This window comes from Haemaphysalis longicornis, unplaced genomic scaffold (genome assembly GCF_048455015.1).
Source record: "Haemaphysalis longicornis isolate Haplotype H1 unplaced genomic scaffold, Haemaphysalis longicornis Haplotype H1 scaffold_1, whole genome shotgun sequence".
NCBI lineage: Eukaryota > Metazoa > Arthropoda > Arachnida > Ixodida > Ixodidae > Haemaphysalis > Haemaphysalis longicornis.
This window is the reverse complement of record NW_027526203.1, coordinates 74,493,140-74,513,509: the sequence shown is the minus strand read 5'-3', so window position 1 is coordinate 74,513,509 and position 20,370 is coordinate 74,493,140.

Genomic DNA, 20,370 nt, shown 5'->3' with positions numbered 1-20,370 from the left:
TACAGAGTAAGCGAAGCAAGCGGAGGGGCGTCAGGACCATTAATGACCGCTACCGCATAAGCTTCACGGGTCCTATATCTCGCAGCGTCGACGTAAACGGTGGAGGGGGTGATTGGGTACCGCTTGGTTAACGTCCTCGCCCTGTGCTCCCTGCGCGCTTGATGAAACGTCGGGTGCATATTGCGCGGTATGGGTCTCACCGTTATTAGCTTATGAATGTGGCTGGGAAGGGGAATAGGCGCGTCGATAAGAAATGGGCTGTCAAGGCGCAGCCGCCGGAGAAGCATTCTGCCTGAGAGCGTGGCAGTGAGACGAGTGAGCTGACTCAAGAGATGCGCCTCAATGAACTCTTCGGCGGTGTTAAAGACCACAAGTGATTCAAGGCGGGCAGTGGATGTGCTCTGAGGTACCTGCAGCGCTGTTTTATAAATTTTCCTAATTAGACAATTAATTTTAGCTAATTCGGTGGGCGAAGGGAGCAAGTAGGGAAGAGAGTAAGTGATGCGACTAATAATGAAAGCCTGTATCAGCCGAAGGCGCTCTGCCTCTTTGAGCCCCTGATTTCGGGTAGCTATACGACGTATGAGATTGACAGTTTGATTCACCTGAGAAGTGAGGTGTGCTATGAACGTGGTGTTAGCACGGTTGCTCTGTATGTATAGGCCTAAGATCTTCAGGCATTGCACCTGGGGAACGGGTTGTTCGTGAACTCGGATTTTAATGTCCGGAGGAGAAGTGTCTCTGCTGGTACGTTTTGCTGGAAGGATTAGTAGCTCCGTTTTCTCCGGTGAGCATTCAAGTCCAATGTCACTAGCGTAGGCAGCGACGACATCTGCTCCCTGTTGAAGGGTATCCTCAATGTGCCCATCACTGCCCCCGGTCGTCCACAAGGTGATGTCGTCGGCATAAAGACTGTGATGAAGGGATGGTATGTTATTCAACTGCTGGGGGATATTAATCATCGCTATATTGAATAACAGTGGTGACAGGGCAGCGCCCTGAGGGGTACCTATTGAGGGTAGGTGTATTATGTCAGAGCGTAGGTCGTTGATCTGAAGGACTGCAGTGCGATCGGTAAGGAAATCGCGAATGTAATTGTAAGCACGAGCCCCCGGGGCTAGGGCTGTCAGGTTTTGCAGAATGGCTTTGTGGGAAACTCGGTCGAAAGCCTTTCGCAAATCGAGGGCGAGTACCGCTGCAGAGTCTACACGAGACTGGGGAGTTATAATGTCGTGCTTTAGTTGGAGGTGAACGTCCTGAGTTGAGAGTCCGGCCCGAAAGCCGAACATGGTGTGGGGGAATTGTCCCGTGTGGGTGAGATGCTGTACCAATCGTGCGTGAATGACATGTTCAAGGACTTTTCCTACACAAGAGGTGAGGGAGATGGGCCGGAGATGCGCGAGATCGAGAGGCTTGCCGGGATTAGGAATGAGCGAGACCTTTGCGTGCTTCCATTCGGGGGGGAGTACCAGCTTCCCAGTGATGATTGTAATAGCGCGTTAAGATCTCGATGGATTGATCATCCAGGTTGAAAATGAGCTTGTTGGTAACGCCGTCTTCCCCAGGTGCCGAGCCCGGGCGAATTTTTAATAATGCGGCGCGAACCTCCGAAACCGTGATTGCGCGGTCCATGTCTGAGTTTTCAGAGCCCCCGTAAACAGGGAGGGGCTCCTGAGTACCCTGTGCTAGATATAGGTCCCGGAGTCTTGATAGAAGTTGCTCGTTAGTTCCATCAAATTTATGTATGATTGTAGTTAGACGATTTCGGCTAGTCGTTTTACAGTGGGTTGGGTCGAGCATGTTCCTTAAAATAGCCCATGTACGACGCATGCCGAGGTTACCTCTCATGCTGTCGCAAAATTGCCCCCACTGAGCTCGGGCTAATTCGGCTGTGTATGTCTGAATCGTTTTATTGAGGCGGGCTAGTTTTAGTCGTAGACGGCGATTGTGTTTTTGTCGGCGCCATCGCCTTTGGAGGCTTGTGTAAGCCTCCCATAGATGTTGCAAACGCGTGTCGACTATTTCTGAAGGAATGTCTGGGTCCAAAGGGAGGTCATGAGCTTTCTTAATATCTAGAAGGCGACTAAGCCAACTCTGGACCGACATATCATCGTCGGGTGGCTCCTGCCCCTGACAGGTCTCCCTGAATGCTGTCCAGTCGGTGATGTGGGTTTGCCGTAACCGTGGGGTGAGTGAGGTATCGAGTTGGAGAGTGGACTGAATAATAAAATGGTCACTGCCCAAAGTGTGAGGAGTGCAGTGCCATTTCAGTTCTTTGACTCGGTGCGAGAGCGTCAGGTCCGGGGAGGTATCGGTTTGGGCACTGTTACCGATCCGAGTGGGGACGGTGGGATCAGATTCGACTGCGAGCCTTCGCGCCTGCACCACCTCCCAGAGCAGCCTCCCTTTCTTGGTTGTACGCGTGTAACCCCAGGTTGTATGCGGGGCGTTAAAATGTCCAAGTATAATGAGAGGGTGGTGAGCAGCCGCTCGCTTGGTCAGCGTAAGTAAGTTGCTGAAGTTATGCGTGTGTGCTTTGGGGCTGCTATAGACATTGAGGACATATAGCCTAGAGGCAGTGCGCTTTGGCGGATAGAGGACGACTAAATCATGCGGAATAGAGATACTGTCGAAGACGTGATGGTCCGCAGGAATGTTGCGCTGAACAAGCACCGCTGTGTACGGGTTGTTGGGAGTATGGAAGGATTGATAGCCTGTTAATTTAATGTGTTTACCAGGTTCTTGGATAGCGATGAGGGCGGGAGGAGTAGCTTCTGTCGAAATTAGTTGTTGAAGGTTGTATCGCTGGCGGGTGAACCCTCGGCAATTCCACTGCCACACAACCAATGGGCTACGGCGTTTAGACATCGTCCTCGTCCGTGGGGGGGAGGGGGGTATTGTGAGCTACGGCCTGAGACCCAATGAAGTTGTGGAAATCGAGGCGCATCATCTCAATGGTAGACTGAAGGGCCGACTGATTTTGTAGGAGGACGTTGTGGAGTTGCAGGTATTCCTCTCTGTGGCTGGCGATTGTTTGTTCCAGAATTCCTAGCTTTTCATCACGCGTGGAAGCGCAGGGCGAGTCGCCGGTCGAGACAGCCTTGCGTTTGGGCGGGGGAGACGCGGCGGGGTCGGTGGTTTCAGGTGATTGCGAGGGGGGAGACGACTGTATATCCATTTGTATGGGCTCATTCTGAGGAGGAGACGTCGGAGAGGGTTGCTTTTTCGCGAGTTGAAGTTCGCGTTTAAGAGCCGCGTTCTCCTGCCTGAGGGTAGCTACCTCGGCACGAATGGCACGCAGCTCCTTAATAAGCTCTAAGTGAGGGTCGCTGTTGTGGGGGAGGAATGGAGGTTTAGACGGAGCGCTACTGGGCAACGAGCGTGTGCAGCTCACCTGGTGATGTTTCTTGGCAGCGTCTTGCTTCGTGGCGTTGTGTATGCCAGCAGTCTTGGAGGGGAGCTTGTTCAGGAGAGGCGGAAAGTCCTCCTCCTTGGTGGCGTATGCTGCCTTGGAGTTGGCCGCCTGTGCGTACGTAAGCGGCTGCCGGCGAGGTTGATAGCGGCGAGGACACTCAGCGGAACCCGTCAGGTGGGGACCGTCGCACACAATACACTTAGGAGTGCACTTGTGGTCGTCGGGTGCACTTGAGAGTCCACACTTGGGGCAGCGCGTGGCAATTTGCGTGCTCGGGCAAACGTCCTGTCGGTGTCCAGGCTGCCAACACGCCGTGCAAGCCTCAGTTTTGCGTCGAAAAGGCTTGCAACGATAAGTTGCAGCACGATATCGCACCCAAAATGGCACTCGGGTTCCATTAAAGAGAATCTTGACGATATTGGAAGAGTTGAGTCGGCGGGCATCCAAAATTTGTAAGTCAGGATTGTAGCGGCAGACACTATCGAGGACCTGCTCGGCCGTATCGGTCTCAGGAACATTGAAGATGACGCCAGTTGTGGTGTTAGCCGGGGCGGCGACGTGCGTAGAGGTAGCGTATTACTTGCCCTGCACCGTAAGCGTGACGATCTTTTCGTAGTTGCGTGCGCGATCTTCAGACGGCGTGCTTACGATGATGAAGTTAGAAGTCGATTGAATGCGCACTTGGTCTTCGTCGTTGTGAGAGACTCCGGCCTGTCTCTGGATGGCATCGGCTAGAGCGGCTGCCGACACCGTCGACAGAGCGAGACCCCCTCTGGGCCTGAGAATTATTTTCACGTCTTTTTCGGGCAGGGGTGATGCGGGTGGGTGGCGCTTGGGCGCGCGCCGACCACGCGTGGGTGGGGATCTAGCACCATGGGCACGTGCCTGCGAGGCGGCCCTTTGCTCGGCCTCCTTGAGAGCAAACTGCTTGTGGCGGATAGTGGCCCAAGTCGGGTCGGACATTTCAGATGGATCAATGTCCTCACCTTCTACTATTGTTTCCATGGGTGATTGGCCGGAGTGGCGGAGAGCTACGAGTTGCTGCATAGCCACGGCAGGAGAGATGAAACGACGATCCTCCGTCGATCTGTCAAGGCGAGTCGGGGGTCCGCCGCGCTAACCCTAGAACCAGGGCTAGCGCTGCCGCCGCCTTGGCGTGGTTCTCCAAGGCGAGAAATTCGCATCCAGTGGTCCAAATGGTCGGTCGGTGGTGTCCCGTGGGTCCTTACACCTTGTCGATTCACAGGGTACCACTCAGAAACGCCGGGGAACTGATGAGGCACAAATTAAACATAGAAAAACGGAGCCGACGTGGAGCTTGTCTGCATCGCGTGGCCCCCTGGCGGGCTTTTCAACGCTCGAGGTAAGACAAGCAACGCTATGGGAGGAGCCGCAGCGCTCGCCGCAACTGCCACGACAGGAGGGGCTCTTCGAGCGCCTCAGACAGCAGTACAACGGGAAAAAGAACGCGCCGCGGCCTCCTGACGCATTCGGCTCAAGAAAATGAATCGGCCATCTCAAGTGACGAAGACGGCATGGAAACATACGTGGCGAAAGAGCGCGCCGAGGAATGCGGCCATGATGTTACAGTGCCTGACCCAACAATGGAAGTCACCGGTGCACATCTCAACAATTCCGTGCTCACCACTGCATCACAGGCGGACTGGCCTGCAACCGATTTTAACGTGTGCGACGGTGACGGTGTTGACACCGGAGGAGCCTACCAGATTCAACAACGGCGTAAACGTAAGCAACTAAACCCTTATTCTGAACCTCCCGTGGAAACGTATGTCCTAGTCATACGCCCGCGCGCCCACGAGAATCTCAGCACTTTACCAACTAAGGACCTCCACTTCGCACTCATTTCCGCAGCACCCGCAGAGAATGTTACAAAACCTATGACGTACAGAGTTCATCCTGCTTCGAACACAATCACGGTGCTGGTCCATGACAAAAAACAAGCCGATGCCCTACTCAAACTGACGAACCTCGAAATTCGGGGTAAACAGGTTGCTGTGCAAGTCTACCAGGCTCCCGGACGAGATATGTGCCGTGGAGTGATCTATAACATCGACTGCAAAGAAAGCAAGGCTGAACTTAAGGCGGCGTTGTCGTGCAACCGTCAGAGAATACTTGACGCACGCCCAATGGGCAGCCGTGGAGCATGCCTGTTGACGTTTGAGGGGCGATGCCCACCTAGATCTGTGATTTATTACGGCCGCATTTCTCGAGTCACGCTCTACGAACCCAAATCGGTCGTATGCAGTCGCTGTCATCGGTTCGGCCACAAGAAAGACGTGTGCCCTCACCAGGAAGTATGTGACACATGCGGCAAGAACCACGGAAACGATACCGCTGCCGTCACTAAATGTAAGGAAGCAAATATAATGACCTGCCGCAACTGTAAGAAGCAGGGACATGTGGCTACCGACCCAAAATGTCCGACTAAAATTAAGGCTGATGCTGAACTAGCCGCAAAGCGCCGACCACGGTCACAGACCCGAGGGAACAGATACGGTCCCCTTCGATCACCAAGCGGTGGCAGAACACCCGGACAATGCGATGCGGAGTTATCAGATCATGCCTCACAAGAGCGTACCACTACAGCGCTGCCGTCATCAGCAAAGGGCGCAGCGCGCGGACAGCAGCAACGTTCGAGCAACTCGCAACCGGCGCATGTTGAGCGTAAACGGCATGTCTCCTACTCCGCGGCGACCACAACACCCAGCCAGATCGAAGAGACTGCAAAGACATCAACTAGTGCTACAAAGGAACAACCTCCACTGAAGGGCATCCTGCAAGAGGAAGCCACTATTCAAGCCGAGTTGGAAAAGCTCGCGTAAGAAGCAGATGACCTTCGACGACGACTCAAAGAAACGGAAGCACGCCATACCGCCCTCCTCAAGCGACTCCGCGCTGCACGGCGGGAACAGCCGTACACCGGGCGACCACCTGCACAGGAGGATTCCGCTACGGCAGCGATGCAGCCAACGGGCCTGGCACAGCTGCTTCATCAACTGTTTCAACCGCTTCTTCAAGCCCAAGAAAAGCACTACTAAGCACAAGAGCAACACTTCCGTCGTCAACATGAACTCCTTCAGCGGCTTGTCACGTCCCGCGCTTAGCTACGCGGCCTTGGACCTGCCGCCCGGCATTCACCCTCACCTGGTGTTCGTGAGACTGTCAGGAACAGGGTACGTGACCTTCGATCAATCTACGGATTCGACAAATACTGTTAACTGGACATGCCTCCGCCACTTATAGTGCAATGGAGCTGTCGCGGACTCCGCCGTAAAATCTCCGCTTTTAGGCTTTACCTTCAATCCCTCCCACACCCTCCATCTATCATACTCCTTCAGGAAACCCACGGTGTATACAACATTGCAGGGTACGATTCATTCATACAGCCCAGTATACCGACTCGCCGTGATCCCAATCCTCGTACCTATGTTGTGACATATGTCCTCCGCACATTACCAACTCACCAGGTAGATGTTTCCGCATACAACTCTATTATGTCGGAATCGGTCCTTACTATCACTCAATTTCCTGGATGTTCTATCCCACTAGTTGTCATGAATTCGTATTGGCTTCCTAAGGCGAGACCCGCTTTGGGGTGGTTAGGTAAGCTCCTTCGCTCCTACCGCGATCATGCTGTTATTTGGGCTGGGGATTTTAACGCTCACCATCCCGATTGGCTCTACACATACACCTCACCATCAGGTCAACTCGTAAGGCAGGTTACTCAGCAACTCCGATTTTCTCTGCTTAATGATCTAACCAGCCCTACACGACAAGGCAATAGTTGCCAAAGAGATACGATTCCTGATCTCACTTGGGCAATAGGCTTGCCTTCGGCTATATGGGAAGTCCAGGGGCGGTATTCTCGAGTTTTGTCCCTTTTGCGTCCCTTTCAAAAGTGTCCCTTTTGGCGAGCCCTGATTGGCTAAAAGCAAACAACCGGAAGTGACGTAACGCAAGCGCGGCAAACCTACTGCCAACCTTCCTCCATGCTGCCAACGTCCACTTCTTAACCGGAAGTACGTCACGATTAAAGGGACGCAAAAGGGACGTTTTCAAAAGGGACAGTTACGAGAATGCCGCCCCAGGATAACTCTCTAGGCAGCGATCATCACATTATTCACACAACTGTACCCTTGAATGGTGCTTCAATTCCGTCACCGCGAAGTGCTCGCCTCACTAATTGGAATGGTTTCCGGGAATCAATCGATACGGCTGCCATATCTGATTTAAGCACCTGGAATTCTGCAATTCTCGACGCCTATGGCCATAACACCAAGCTTATTGCTCTTTCTGACACACGTCCGGCTGTTGATACACATCTTTTACGCCTTTGGGATCAGCGTCATGCGCTTATGCGCCGATGGAAGCGTAATAAGCGCAATCGCTCCCTCAAAGCACGCATCGATGCTCTCACAATCGAGGCTCTAGAATATGCGCGCACTCTTGAAACATCCAACTGGCTGTCCTTCTGTGACTCTCTGAGTGGAACACTGCATACAACTCGGATTGGGCAACTTATCCGTTCCATGTCCGGGCAGGCACGGCGATCCACGCACATCACATCGTTGCGGTTGCAGACAGGTCTTAGCTTGGCTGATTTGGCTGACGAACTTCAAGCTTCCTTCTTTCCTTTTCCTTCTTTGCCTCCGCCGCCTCATCCTGTCACTTGTCCCACTCAAGAACCTATTGACGCAGATTTTACATTCGCTGAACTCCGCGCTGCACTCACCGATTGCAAACGACACACAACACCAGGACCGGACCTGATTACATACTCCCACTTAAGGAACCTTCCGGACTCCGCTCTAGAAATTCTTCTACATTTCATCAATGAAGCATGGCGAACAGGCTGTATCCCCCCTGAGTGGAAGACTGCTAACATCCGCCCTATTCCAAAACCAGGCAAATCACTTGCTTTGAACAGCCTACGCCCAATTTCACTTACGTCCTGTGTTGGAAAAGTGATGGAGCGTATGGTCCTGCATCGTCTCGCTTGGCTTCTTGAACATAGCCAATTCTTTGACTGGACTATGACTGGGTTCCGCGCTCACAGGTCAACACAGGATACAATGCTGCGAATCCAACAAGAGGTGTACGCATATCCGAGCGCAGCCCAACTTAGAGCAATCGTGAGTCTAGACTTCCAAAAGGCGTTTGATGCAGTTTCGCACTCTGCAATTCTTGAGCAAATCCGGATACTTACGCCTAGCTCCCGACTGTACAACTACATCCACAATTTTCTGACCACACGACTACACTCTTTGGTGTTAGAGGACTACCGCCAAACCCCCTGGACTCCTACCAGAGGAGTTCCTCAGGGATCTGTCCTTTCCCCTACTGTGTTCAATTTAGCACTTCGCCCCCTGCCTCGTATGCTACATTCCGTTCCTAATCTCTTGTTTGGACTGTACGCCGATGACATAAACCTTTGGTGTTCTACCGGCAGCCCAGCTGCACTGTCCGACACACTTCAGGCTGGAATTGATGCGGTCCACTCGTTCGGGTCAAGCGTAGGTCTCACACTATCTCCGCAGAAGTCTGAGTACCTCGTGGTCACTGATGAGCGTTTGCTGACTAAAGCTAGTGACCAACGCTCTCAAGTAGAACTCGTGATTGATGACATTCCTCTTCCACGTAAGGCCTGGCTGCGCCTCCTCGGCTTCGACCTACAGGATAATGGGAAGGCCTTAAAGTGGCTCAATCGATGTAAGGCTCAAATTACCCAACTAACTCACATAATCGGCAGGCTGACCCGACGTCGCCAAGGCCTACGAGAACACGATATTACGCGACTTGTGAACTCTCTAATATATACTCGCGTTCTTTACGCACTGCCGTACGTAAAATTAACGTCATCGCAGCGATCCCAGCTTGAGCGGCTTGTTGAGAGGTAGGCCAGACTGCGGACCGGTGACGATGAAAGGACGTTTATTTCGGTCTACATCCTAACGAAGGAGGCCCCAGGCCTTTTGTCGTTCGGACGAGCGTTCTGTCGACAGCCGTTCTCTGCCGCTGCCCAGAGACGACTCTCCCGTTGCCCTCTCCTCCGGAGGTCCCGAGTCGCTGGCACCGCCCTGGCCACGCGGTTTCCGAGAAGCCGGCCTTCGCTCTCCTCTGAAACCGCGACCCGCCGTCCCCCAGATTCCGCCGGAGCGCACACGTGTTCCTGTTTTACGGCCGGCCACCCAGCCGACGGTCCAAACACTCTCCTCGGTTCGGCCTTGGGGAGGGCTCCCCCCCTCAGAGTCCCGCACGCAACAGACTCCTCCCCCCAATAAAGTCCTTCGCCGAGGCTGCGTCCCCCGATGCAGGGTCGAGCGAAGAATGTTCACGCGTCGCAACCAAACACTCTCGGGCCCACACCGCACGCACACACGCACAAAAACAACGCCAGCCAGCAGTGCCCGAGCGACGCCGCTGCCAGACAATTCACAGAAGCACTTCCTTGCCTATCCCCTTTTGTATTCAGCTCTCGCCAAGCAGGGCAGCGTGGACACCAAGTAAGAAGTCACTACTGAAAAAAATACTACCTAAAGTAAACAAACACTCGTAAAACACTCCCTTTTCTTAGAAGCCTCTACTCAGGCCATCCGCATTCTTGTTTTCGGCCCCTTTCCTGTATTTAACTTCAAATGTATACTCTTGAAGAATGAGGCTCCATCGCAAGAGCCTACCATTCTTATCAGACATTTGCTTCAGCCACGAAAGGGGACAATGGTCGGTCTCTACGGTGAATTTGGTTCCCTGAATATAACAGGCTAGCTTTTGGACTCCCCAGACGATACACAAACACTCTTTCTCGGAGGTGCTGAAGGCTTCCTCACGGGGCGTCAATTTTCGACTGAGGTACAGCACGGGGTGTTCCTCACCATTTTGATCAATCTGGGACAGAACGACACCTAGCCCACGGTTGCTCGCGTCGCACTGAACTACAAATTCACGGTCGAAATCCGGTGAAGCCAACACTGGTCTCGAAGCCAAAGCTTCCTTCAGAGATTGAAACGCTGCTTCTTTGGCCGCCGTCCAAGTTACAACCTCAGGTTCTAGCTTACGCAAACTATCAGTTAAGGGACTGGCCACGTCCGAGTAGTTCGGGATGTAGTGCTGATAATAGCCTGTCATTCCCAGAAAAGACCTCACATCCTTCTTTGTCAACGGCTTGGGAAATTCACGGATGGCAGCAACCTTCGTTGCCATAGGCTCACGCTTTCCCCGGCCTATCGTGTGTCCCAGATAGGTGACACACGCCCTTCCCAACTGACATTTTTCCGCCTTCACAGTTAGGCCCGCAGTTCGGAATCGTTCCAGTACCTGTCGTATATGCTCCAAATGCGTCGGCCAGTCAGCCGAGAAAACTGCCACGTCATCGAGATAGGGCAGTGCAAATTCACTCAGCCCTTCCAGGACCCGATCCATCAGCCTTGAAAAACAAAAGGGCGCATTTTTCAGGCCAAAGCTCATGGTGACGGGCTGAAACATTCCGAACGGAGTGATGAACGCGGCGTACCGGCTAGCTCGTTCCGTTAGAGGCACCTGCCAGTACCCGCGCACCAAGTCAAAGGTGGAGATGAACCTTGCTCCACTAACGAGCTCTACCCTCTCCTCAATATTAGGCAAGGGGTAAACTTGATCTTTGGTTATGGCGTTTAGTCTCCTGTAGTCGACGCAAGGTCGGGGCTCTTTCCCAGGCACTTCGACCAACATCAAAGGAGAGCAATATTCGCTGTAACCTTCCCTTATCACACCCATCTCCAACATCTTGTGGATCTCCGCTTTCATAATCACCGACTGCTTGGGAGACACCCTATAGGCTTTTGACCGGAAAGGCGCTTCGGAGGTGAGCTCGATGTCATGCATGATCAAATGGGTTTTCCCTGGTTGTGCCGCAAAACATTCGAGGAATTCCCTAATAACACCTTCTAAATCCCGCACCTGGTTATCGTCTAAGTCACTTTTGTCGACGGCGCCAAGCACAATTTCCTCTACCGACGGATTAACTTTGCTCCCACAACTGGGAACCTCGACCGAAACTTCCGGTAGGGTGTTCAAAGTGATGCTGACGATTTCCGTTCGTTCAAAGAATGGTTTCATCAAATTCACATGGTAAACTCTCTCTTCACGTCTCCGCCCTGGTAGTCTCACTGAGTAGTTCACGTCAGAGATGCGTCGGATAACTTCCGCTGGCCCATCCCAGTGAACCTCGAGACGATTCTGCCTATTCGGTCGCAGGATCATCACCTTGTCTCCCTCTGCGAACGACCTGCTCTTCGCATTTCGGTCATAATAGCGCTTTGAGACTTTCTGCGCCGCTTCCAAGTTTTCTCTCACCAATTTACGGGTCTGACTCATCCTTTGCAGTAGTTCTACTACATACTCTACCACAGTCCGGTCAACCCTTTGATCCTCCCAAAGCTCCCGAATCAGTCTTAGGGGGCCCCGAAGATTTCTCCCGTACACTAACTCGGCAGGGGCGAACCCTGTTCCCTCGTGCGGCACCGTTCGCAAGGCAAACAAAGTGCCCGGAAGGCAACAGTCCCAGTCCGCTTTCCTTTCGTGACACAAAGCCTTCAACACTTTCTTGAGCACAGCGTGCCATCGTTCCACGCTGTTGCTCTGCGGGTGATAAGCTGAGCTGCGATACATTCGGATTCCACATTTTTCGAGGAAAGTGGTGGTTAGCGTACTCGTAAAAGTCGTGCCCTGGTCTGATTGTATTTCCGCAGGAAATCCCAACCGCGAAAATATCCCAAGCAAAGCATCGACCACTTCGACGGAAGTCGCTTCCTTCAACGGTATGGCTTCCGGAAACTTGGTTGCCGGGCACAGTAGCGTCAGTAGGTACCTGTACCCCGACTTAGTCTTTGGAAGTGGCCCCACTACATCAACCACTACTCGGTGGAATGGCTCGGAAATGATAGGAACACTCACCATTGGGGCCTTGCGCCTATCATTCGACTTTCCCACCCTTTGGCAGGTCTCGCAAGTTCGCACGAACTGCTGCACGTCTCGAAAACACCCTGGCCAATAAAATTCCTGTAGTAACCTTTGTTTGGTCTTGTTTATTCCCAAATGGCCTGCCCACGCGTGATCGTGGCACAGAGCGAGCAAACCTTTTCGATACCTATCCGGCACCACTATTTGATCGTATTTTCTTCCGCGCTTGTCTTCGTACTTGCGATACAGAAGTCCCTGTCTTTCTTGGAATGTGATATTCTTAGATGCCACACCTTCCTCTGAGTTAACTGCCAGAACCTGCAGTGACGGATCACTTTTCTGCTCCGCTATAAACGCTTCGCGGTCAGTATTCAGCAACTGTTCGTAAACGGGCGCAGTGGGTGCTAACACTGTTGTCTGAAGCTCCCCCTCGCTTACCCTTTCTGACGGGCCCCCTTTCGGAGCCTGGGATGCCCCCGAGTCACCGTCGTAAGTTTCTGTTATCTCTGGAACAGAAGCATCAGATTTTGGTTGCGCAACCATCTCGGCCAAGCTCTCCGACTCGTCTACTTCCACCTCACTTGGCTCCCGGCTGTAACACAGCTCATGCGCAAGTTTCCGCGCCTTAGATCGTGTCAGTGCCATTACTTGCGCGTCTGTGAAGGCGCATCCCCTTTCGTTTAGCAACGCCTCGGAGCTGTTCGAGAACAGGTACGGATAGCTTTCCGGCAGCCCCTTTGAAACAGCGGCAATAGTCTCCAGGACCCCGAACGGTCCTTCGATTTTCACCTTTGCTGTAGGTAAACATACCGACTCCTCACTCACTGCCTGTCTTATCCACGCACACCCTGACACGTAGTCTTCCGCTCTCACGTAACTCGGGTGGACCACATTCATGGTAGCTGCCGAATCCCTAAGCACCCTACATTTCTGCCCATTTACCATGACTTCCTTAGTGTACGGTTTTAGCAGGTCATGGTTGTTTGGATGGCTGCTCACACACGCAAAAGCCGGCCTCTCATTTCGGCAATTTCGAGCAAAGTGTCCCGGCTGTTTGCAGTTTTAACACATTACAGGTCGCCTGACATCAAAATTTCTCGGCGGGTCTTCGGGCTCTCTGACGACCGTTTTCGGTATCGTGTTCGGTTCACCGTTGCTCCCCTGCTGTCCTTTAGCCTCAATGAAGCGGTTCTGTGGCGCCGGAAAGAAATTTTCCTTTCTCAACTGGTCCTGGCGCGCATCCTGACTGACTCTACCTTCTTTGATGTTTCGGCTAGCCACGTATTCATCCGCCAGGCTTATCCCGCCGCTGCCAACCAGTTTGTTGAGAGGTAGGCCAGACTGCGGACCGGTGACGATGAAAGGACGTTTATTTCGGTCTACATCCTAACGAAGGAGGCCCCAGGCCTTTTGTCGTTCGGACGAGCGTTCTGTCGACAGCCGTTCTCTGCCGCTGCCCAGAGACAACTCTCCCGTTGCCCTCTCCTCCGGAGGTCCCGAGTCGCTGGCACCGCCCTGGCCACGCGGTTTCCGAGAAGCCGGCCTTCGCTCTCCTCTGAAACCGCGACCCGCCGTCCCCCAGATTCCGCCGGAGCGCACACGTGTTCCTGTTTTACGGCCGGCCACCCAGCCGACGGTCCAAACACTCTCCTCGGTTCGGCCTTGGGGAGGGCTCCCCCCCTCAGAGTCCCGCACGCAACAGGCTCCTCCGGCCTGCCACCCGCCTGGCTCTAGGGGTACCTAGATATACCCCCCTCGCTAAGTTGGAGGCTGCTCAGCCGTTCGCATCATTGTCAGATCAAGTTGATCTTCATTTGGCGGCAGAACACACTCGTCTCCAGCTTACTTGGCATGGGCGTCTTCTCCTATCCTCACTTCATTACGAGGTAGCTTCGTTACCCGAAATTACAGCGACATACCCCCCTTGGTATCCACTCCCTCGCATAAAAGTTCCTACCATTCCAATCAATGTATCCGCAACCTCGCATGCAGGACGTCGTCGAGCTCGAATATGCACTCTTCGCTACCGCTATGGTGATCTAGCAACAGTGACGTACACAGATGCCTCCTTCTCATCCAAAGACGCACGCGGGGTCACAGTAGTTGTTCCTCCTACCCACCCGCCCTTGCAGAAAAGATACTCGGCCGTTCCTTCTGTCCTGTCTCTAGAGGCTCAAGCAATAACTGACGCAATCTTATCGATAGCCACTCCTGGTAACCACGTGATCCTCAGCGACAGTCAGGATGCTCTGCGCTTTTTCCAGGAGCAGACGCTTCCCATCAATGTTATGCATGCACTCCACACTCATCTGGCCAAACACACTGGTACTAGCTACGTGCTGGACTGGGTTCCTGGTCACGCAGGCGTTCCGGGCAACGAGCTGGCGCATCAGCTCTCCCGTGCTCCGTCCCAACCGGGAGACTCGGAGACGCCCTGGCCAAATCCTTTCCACCCACCCACGCAAGCGCGACAAGCCCGTCTCCATCGACACCAGACTGTGCAACAGTTAATCAGGGATAGGCAGACTCTTCCGTCTCCCTCTCACCTGTTACCCCGGGCAGATGCTTGTCTTATCCGGCAAGCGCAAACGGACAGCCTTCCAACTCCGCACATACTGCATCGACTACAAGGCCATCGCAGCCCTGCGCGGTGCTCCAAGTGCTCTGGCTTTCCCAATACGCCGCATGTTCTTTGGGACTGTTCTGGTTCGCAACCATCACTCGCAATTCATCTTAAATCCCTTACACCTCCTCCCTCTTCTCTCCAAGACTGGCTCGCGCCACCGGAGGGAACAGACCGAGTGGCCTGGTGGCGAGCTTTGGTGGCTCACGTTCGTCAGGTTCTCCCGTCTGTATAGATAATTTTGTTCCTTTCAGAACCCCGGACTTTGGGGGTCTTTTTCTTTGTTTTATGTGTGTCAATAAAGTTTACCAACAACAACAACAACCCCCACGCCGCTTGACCACCCGTCGGCCCAAGTGAGTCACTTGGTGGCATGTGGTGGTCGTGGACTTTATGACACGGGAGAAGGAGTGGTCTTGGAGGGGAAATCCCATAACCCGGCAGGACGAAGCTCGGGGGACGGGAGTGCCATCGAGGGTAAGCGACAAGAGTGGGTTGACAGATCGTTGATATTTAGTGGGGGAAAGTAAAAGCAGCTCTGATTTCTCTGGAGCTGCTTGCAGGCCTGAGCAGGCAAAGAACTGAGAAATAAGATCATGGCCAGATTGTAAAGTTAGTTCCACCTGCCCCGGAGACGGAGACCTATGGGTGCACCAGAGGGTAATGTCATCGGCGTATAGAAGCGACTGAAGGTTGGGGATCTGGGACAAGGCTCTGGCAAGGGGGGCAAGGCCGAGGTTGAAGAAGGTAGGTGATAGTACGGCACCTTGAGGGGTACCGCTGGTAAGGGTGATGGGTGGGGATAGAGTGGTCCCAAGTCGGAATGGAGCCTGTCGGGAGCGGAGGAACGAACGAACATAAGAGTAGAGGCGGGAGCCGCAATGAGTGTCTTGGAGCGGGGAAAGGATGGCGTCGTGAAGGAGGGTATCAAAGGCCTTGCGTACGTCCACAGTCACAAGAGCATGAACTTGAGGCTGTGAGGGCTGAAAGAAAGTTTGCTGAAGAAGGAGAAAGAGGTATTGGGTAGACATATGGGGACGAAAACCGGTCTGTTTGTTGGGTAGGAAGTTGGTACTGTCGAGACGGTCTGTTAGACGCGCGAGAACCATGCGTTCAATCGTCTTCGCGACACAAGAGGTGATAGAAATTGGGCGAAGGTTTGGGAGGGTGGCGGGTGTCACAAACTCGAGCGTACGACGTCTAAACGTACCGTATAAATTTTTCATTTATTGTACAGCGCCTAATTCTTGTTACACTCGTCCGATTCATTCAGTCCGGTTCTATTCGCCCCGAGACAAGGCTGGAACTTTCGCGAACGAAGAGGCGGTAATACGATCACCCGCCGGCTCGCCGGCAAGAAAACAACAAAAATAAAACCCCCGCCGCTCCGGTTTCGTCGAAGCTTCCAGTACTTTCGAGGAGGTGCGCCTGGCCTTGCCAGTTCTAAAGAGCGTCGATGATTCTAGAAGGGAGAAGAGTGAAGTTATTCGCTGACGGCGGCGGGCGCGTTGTGTGTTGTGCTCTCCTGCCTCTCCGCACCGGCGCGCCTATAAAAAGAGAAGCCGCGCCTAAGCAAACCAGCTACGTTTGGACGTCGTGATTGACAACGGCACCTGCCAGTTTGTACATCACACCATCGGCGACCCGCGCCCTGGAGGACTCCAACGTGCTCCCGGGCCTCGAATCACCGTGATCGTCTCGGACGGCCTGGCCTACAGCGAAGCCACGCTTCCCAGGTAGCCGAATCGCCTCCGACAGCGGTGCATCGTCCGGCCCGGTCGGTGAATATGCTGGGACTCTGTCTCTCATAAGCATCGAACTGTTCATTTTCTTTTAGTTAACTGCTCCGATTCGTAATATTCATTTGTTAACGCTCCTGTTTGTATCATTTTGTCGAATTAGACTGTTTCTTGTATTAGAATTCCAACTAGGTTGTCTGTCATTATCGATCTGTTACCTCGTGCTTGTGTTTGTAACTTGCCTGTTTAAATATAAGTCTTTGTGCTGTTTTCCGTTCAAGGCTCTTGCTCATTCTTGCCACTCTGGTCGGCGAAAGCCGCACATCAGACGGCCACCCCCTTTGTCACATGTGCCCTGTGGATTCGGTGGGGTTTGTTGGCTCTCATGAGTCGACTCCCCATATCTTCTGGCAGTGCACCCTAATTTAAGGAAACGGGTGACAGCGGGCTTACCGGATTTGGGATGAGGGAGATGGTGGAAGAAATTCATTCCTCAGGCAGCGTGCCTGTGCTCCAGTATTCATTTATCTGGGAGAGAAGGAATTCTTTGTCCGAGTCAGGGAGGTTTTTGAGGATGGAATAGGAGATCTGGTCCGCGCCCGGAGTGGTACCCGCTTTATTTTGGGCCAGAGCACGTTCCAGCTCGGGTAATGTGAAAGGGCGATCGAGATCACTGTTTGGAGGCCCTCTGTACCCAGGGTAGAGAGAAGGGAGTGGTGGCGGAATGGATAAATCAGTCACCTCTCGGATTAGAGAGCCAGCGTCGTGTGGCGAAAGGTGCTTTTGGAGAGTGGGGAGGGGAGCCGGCTGAGGACCAAGAATGGAGCGGAGAAGAAACCAAGGGGATTTAGTGTGGAGCAAACAGTTGATGGAATCGCATATGCGATTCCAATTAGCTGAATCAAGTGTGGAGCAGTGAATTTGTACGTTGGTGTTCAGGGTGTCAAGGCTATGCCTTAGCTGTGTGTTGTGGGGTTGGTTACATATAAGACTAAGAAGGCGTTTGCGCGGTGTCCACATACGCATAAGGTGTGGATCGGGGTTGTCCGACGGCGGGTCGGCCACGGTGGTGGTGGTGGTTTCAGACTGCGCCCTCTTCAGCGAGCGTATCCACAGGCCATAGTTAGTTGTTGGTTCTTGGGCTCGCATTCGGGGAAAGCGGTCCCACTTATTATGGGTGACGACTCGTTTCTTAGGTTTGTGTGTGAGCATGAGTGTAATTTCAATGATGTGGTGGTCGGAGAGAAGGGTATCCGGAAGGACTCGCCAGCATGCCGGTGGATTCAGTCCGTTGAAAAAGGTAAGGTCAGGTGTTGTGGGGCGTTGTGTCACATATCCATCTCGTGTGGGCATGTCTGGAGTATTAAGGAGTGTATATGAGCCCTGCATGGTATGTGCGTGGAGATCGCGGCCCGAACGAAGGGTGTTCGAGTATCCCCAGATGGTGTGTGGGGCGTTAAAGTTCCCACCAAGGATTATGTCACGCCGTTTTGGAAAGGATTGAAGAAAATGAAAGAGAGGAGAGAGCAGGATTGTGGAATTTGGGGGGATTGTAGACATTTACAAGAGTAAGGGGTGGCTGCTGGGGCTCTGGGTAATAGGAGAGCGCCATAACGTACGGAAGTAATGAGGAGGGGACGTCTTCCTGTTCATATGCGATATCCCTACCAATGTAAATGGACGATAGCGGCCTAATAGGGTCGGCATGCAGAGTTCGATAGTAGGGATGACTTTTGCATGCCTTGTCTCTTGTAAAAAAAGAAAGTGAGGGAGTGTGGCTAGCTTAAGGAGCCATTGATGCAGAGGCATGCGATTCGTAGAAAGGCTACGGCAGTTTCCCTGTACCAATTTTGGTGCCACAGGGGAGCTTATTCGGAAAGATTGGGTGGCACGAGAAAGGTGGCGGGCCTCATTTTGGGGGCCAACCCAGCTGGCGAAGAACAAACTGGGTGGGCGCGTTTATTTGATTGGCTTGTGTCTTCCATGGGTGTCGGGGCGTCGTCAAATTTTTTTACTTATGGTGGCAGTTAGGTTGTTAAGCGACTCCGTAAGCATTGTAATGAGCGCTTCGAGGCTAGAAGTGCGTGTGTCTTGCGCCTCGAGACGTGTTTGTTGGTTCTCGACTAGCGATGTAAGGGCAACTACGCGCGAGGTAAGCTCGGAAAGCCGCTGCTCGAGCTGGTCGACGCGACAAGGAGTGGGGGAACTTTGGGAGGCGAGTGCGGGTGTAATCGTCGGCCCTACCTGCATTGCGACAGGTGGTGGCGTGGGCAGGTCCCGATTCGCTGGCGCAGACTTCGCTTGTGCAGTCATTGCGGGTTGAGGTGCAGGGGCTGATGGTGAAGGGGGTATATTTGATCGCTAACCTCCCCACGTGGCAGACGGAAGCAGTGGCACGGACGAAGTGGGCGGCTTTGACGATGCAGGGGGTGATCGCTTCGCTGGTAGTGAGGCGCTTGAAGGTACTTTTTCGTGCTGTCTTTGCCGTAGGAACTGCTCCTGGGCCGCGTTGGCACATGCCTCATCCGGGACTTGCGGATAGTGCAGACTTCAGCGAAGGGGGCGTGGTGGCCTTCACAGTGAAGACACCAAGGTGTGCAGGAATGTGGCTCGTCGCGGCGGGTGGGGACGGTGGAGCAAATGGGGCACCGCTGCTGGTTGCGAGGACATGCCAGCGTGCGGCGTCCGTATTGCAGGCAGACTGTGCAGTGGTGGACATGAGGCTTGTGGGGACGGCACCGAAATTCGATGCGTTGGTAGTAGACGAAAAACGGGACGTGTGTGCCAGAGAATGTAAGTATGGCAGAGCTTGTATTACCCATGCGGCGGGCGTACAGGATATCGGATTGGTAGCATTCCAAGTCCCGGATAAGGTCGTCAGGCGTGGCATCGGGGGCAATTCCGTGGATTACTCCGCGGCACGAGTTGGTGGGGACCATGAGGTAAGGAGCTACTTGATGTGTGCGTCCGGCCATGGTGATGCATTGTACTCGGAGGAGGCGGTTCATGACTTCGATGTGCTCTGTTTTGAAAACAGCGAGGCGGTCGCGATAGCGTAAGTGGAGGGAAATATCGGTGCATGTATGCGCCGGTAGCTCCGCTGCTCGGATGGCGGCGGGGAGAATTCCGAGCCGCTCCGAGTGCGCGTCGGATTGCATGGCTGGCAGGTGAAATCCGGCTGCATGTAGGTGGAAGCTTGGGCGGGCGGCGAGTTTAGGCTTGCGGGCTTTCCCGGGGGTTATCCACTCCCCTCCTTGGTCATCCAGCTCGATAGGGGCATCCTTTTCTCAGGTAGAGGTGGTAGCAGGACCCAGTGCGCAGACTTGAAGCGGGGGCTGTCCGGGAGGCAGCATAGTACTACCAGACGAGATCGTCTGCGGGGCCAGCGGCGCGGACGCTCCCGGAGAGATGCTCGCTGCTGCCGGGGTGAAAGCTGATCCCTCCGAAACGGAGGAGCGCGTAAAAAGCACGTCCGCTCAGCTCAGATGCTCCGAGTAGACACCGAGTAGACCCGAATAAACTTTGAGCACCGAATAAACTCTGGGAGGTGTACCGGGGTGAACCTTCAAGCAGATAGTTGCCTTCAGTGGCCTCTTAAATTGACGGCAACAACGTTTCAAGCGGAAGTCGCATCG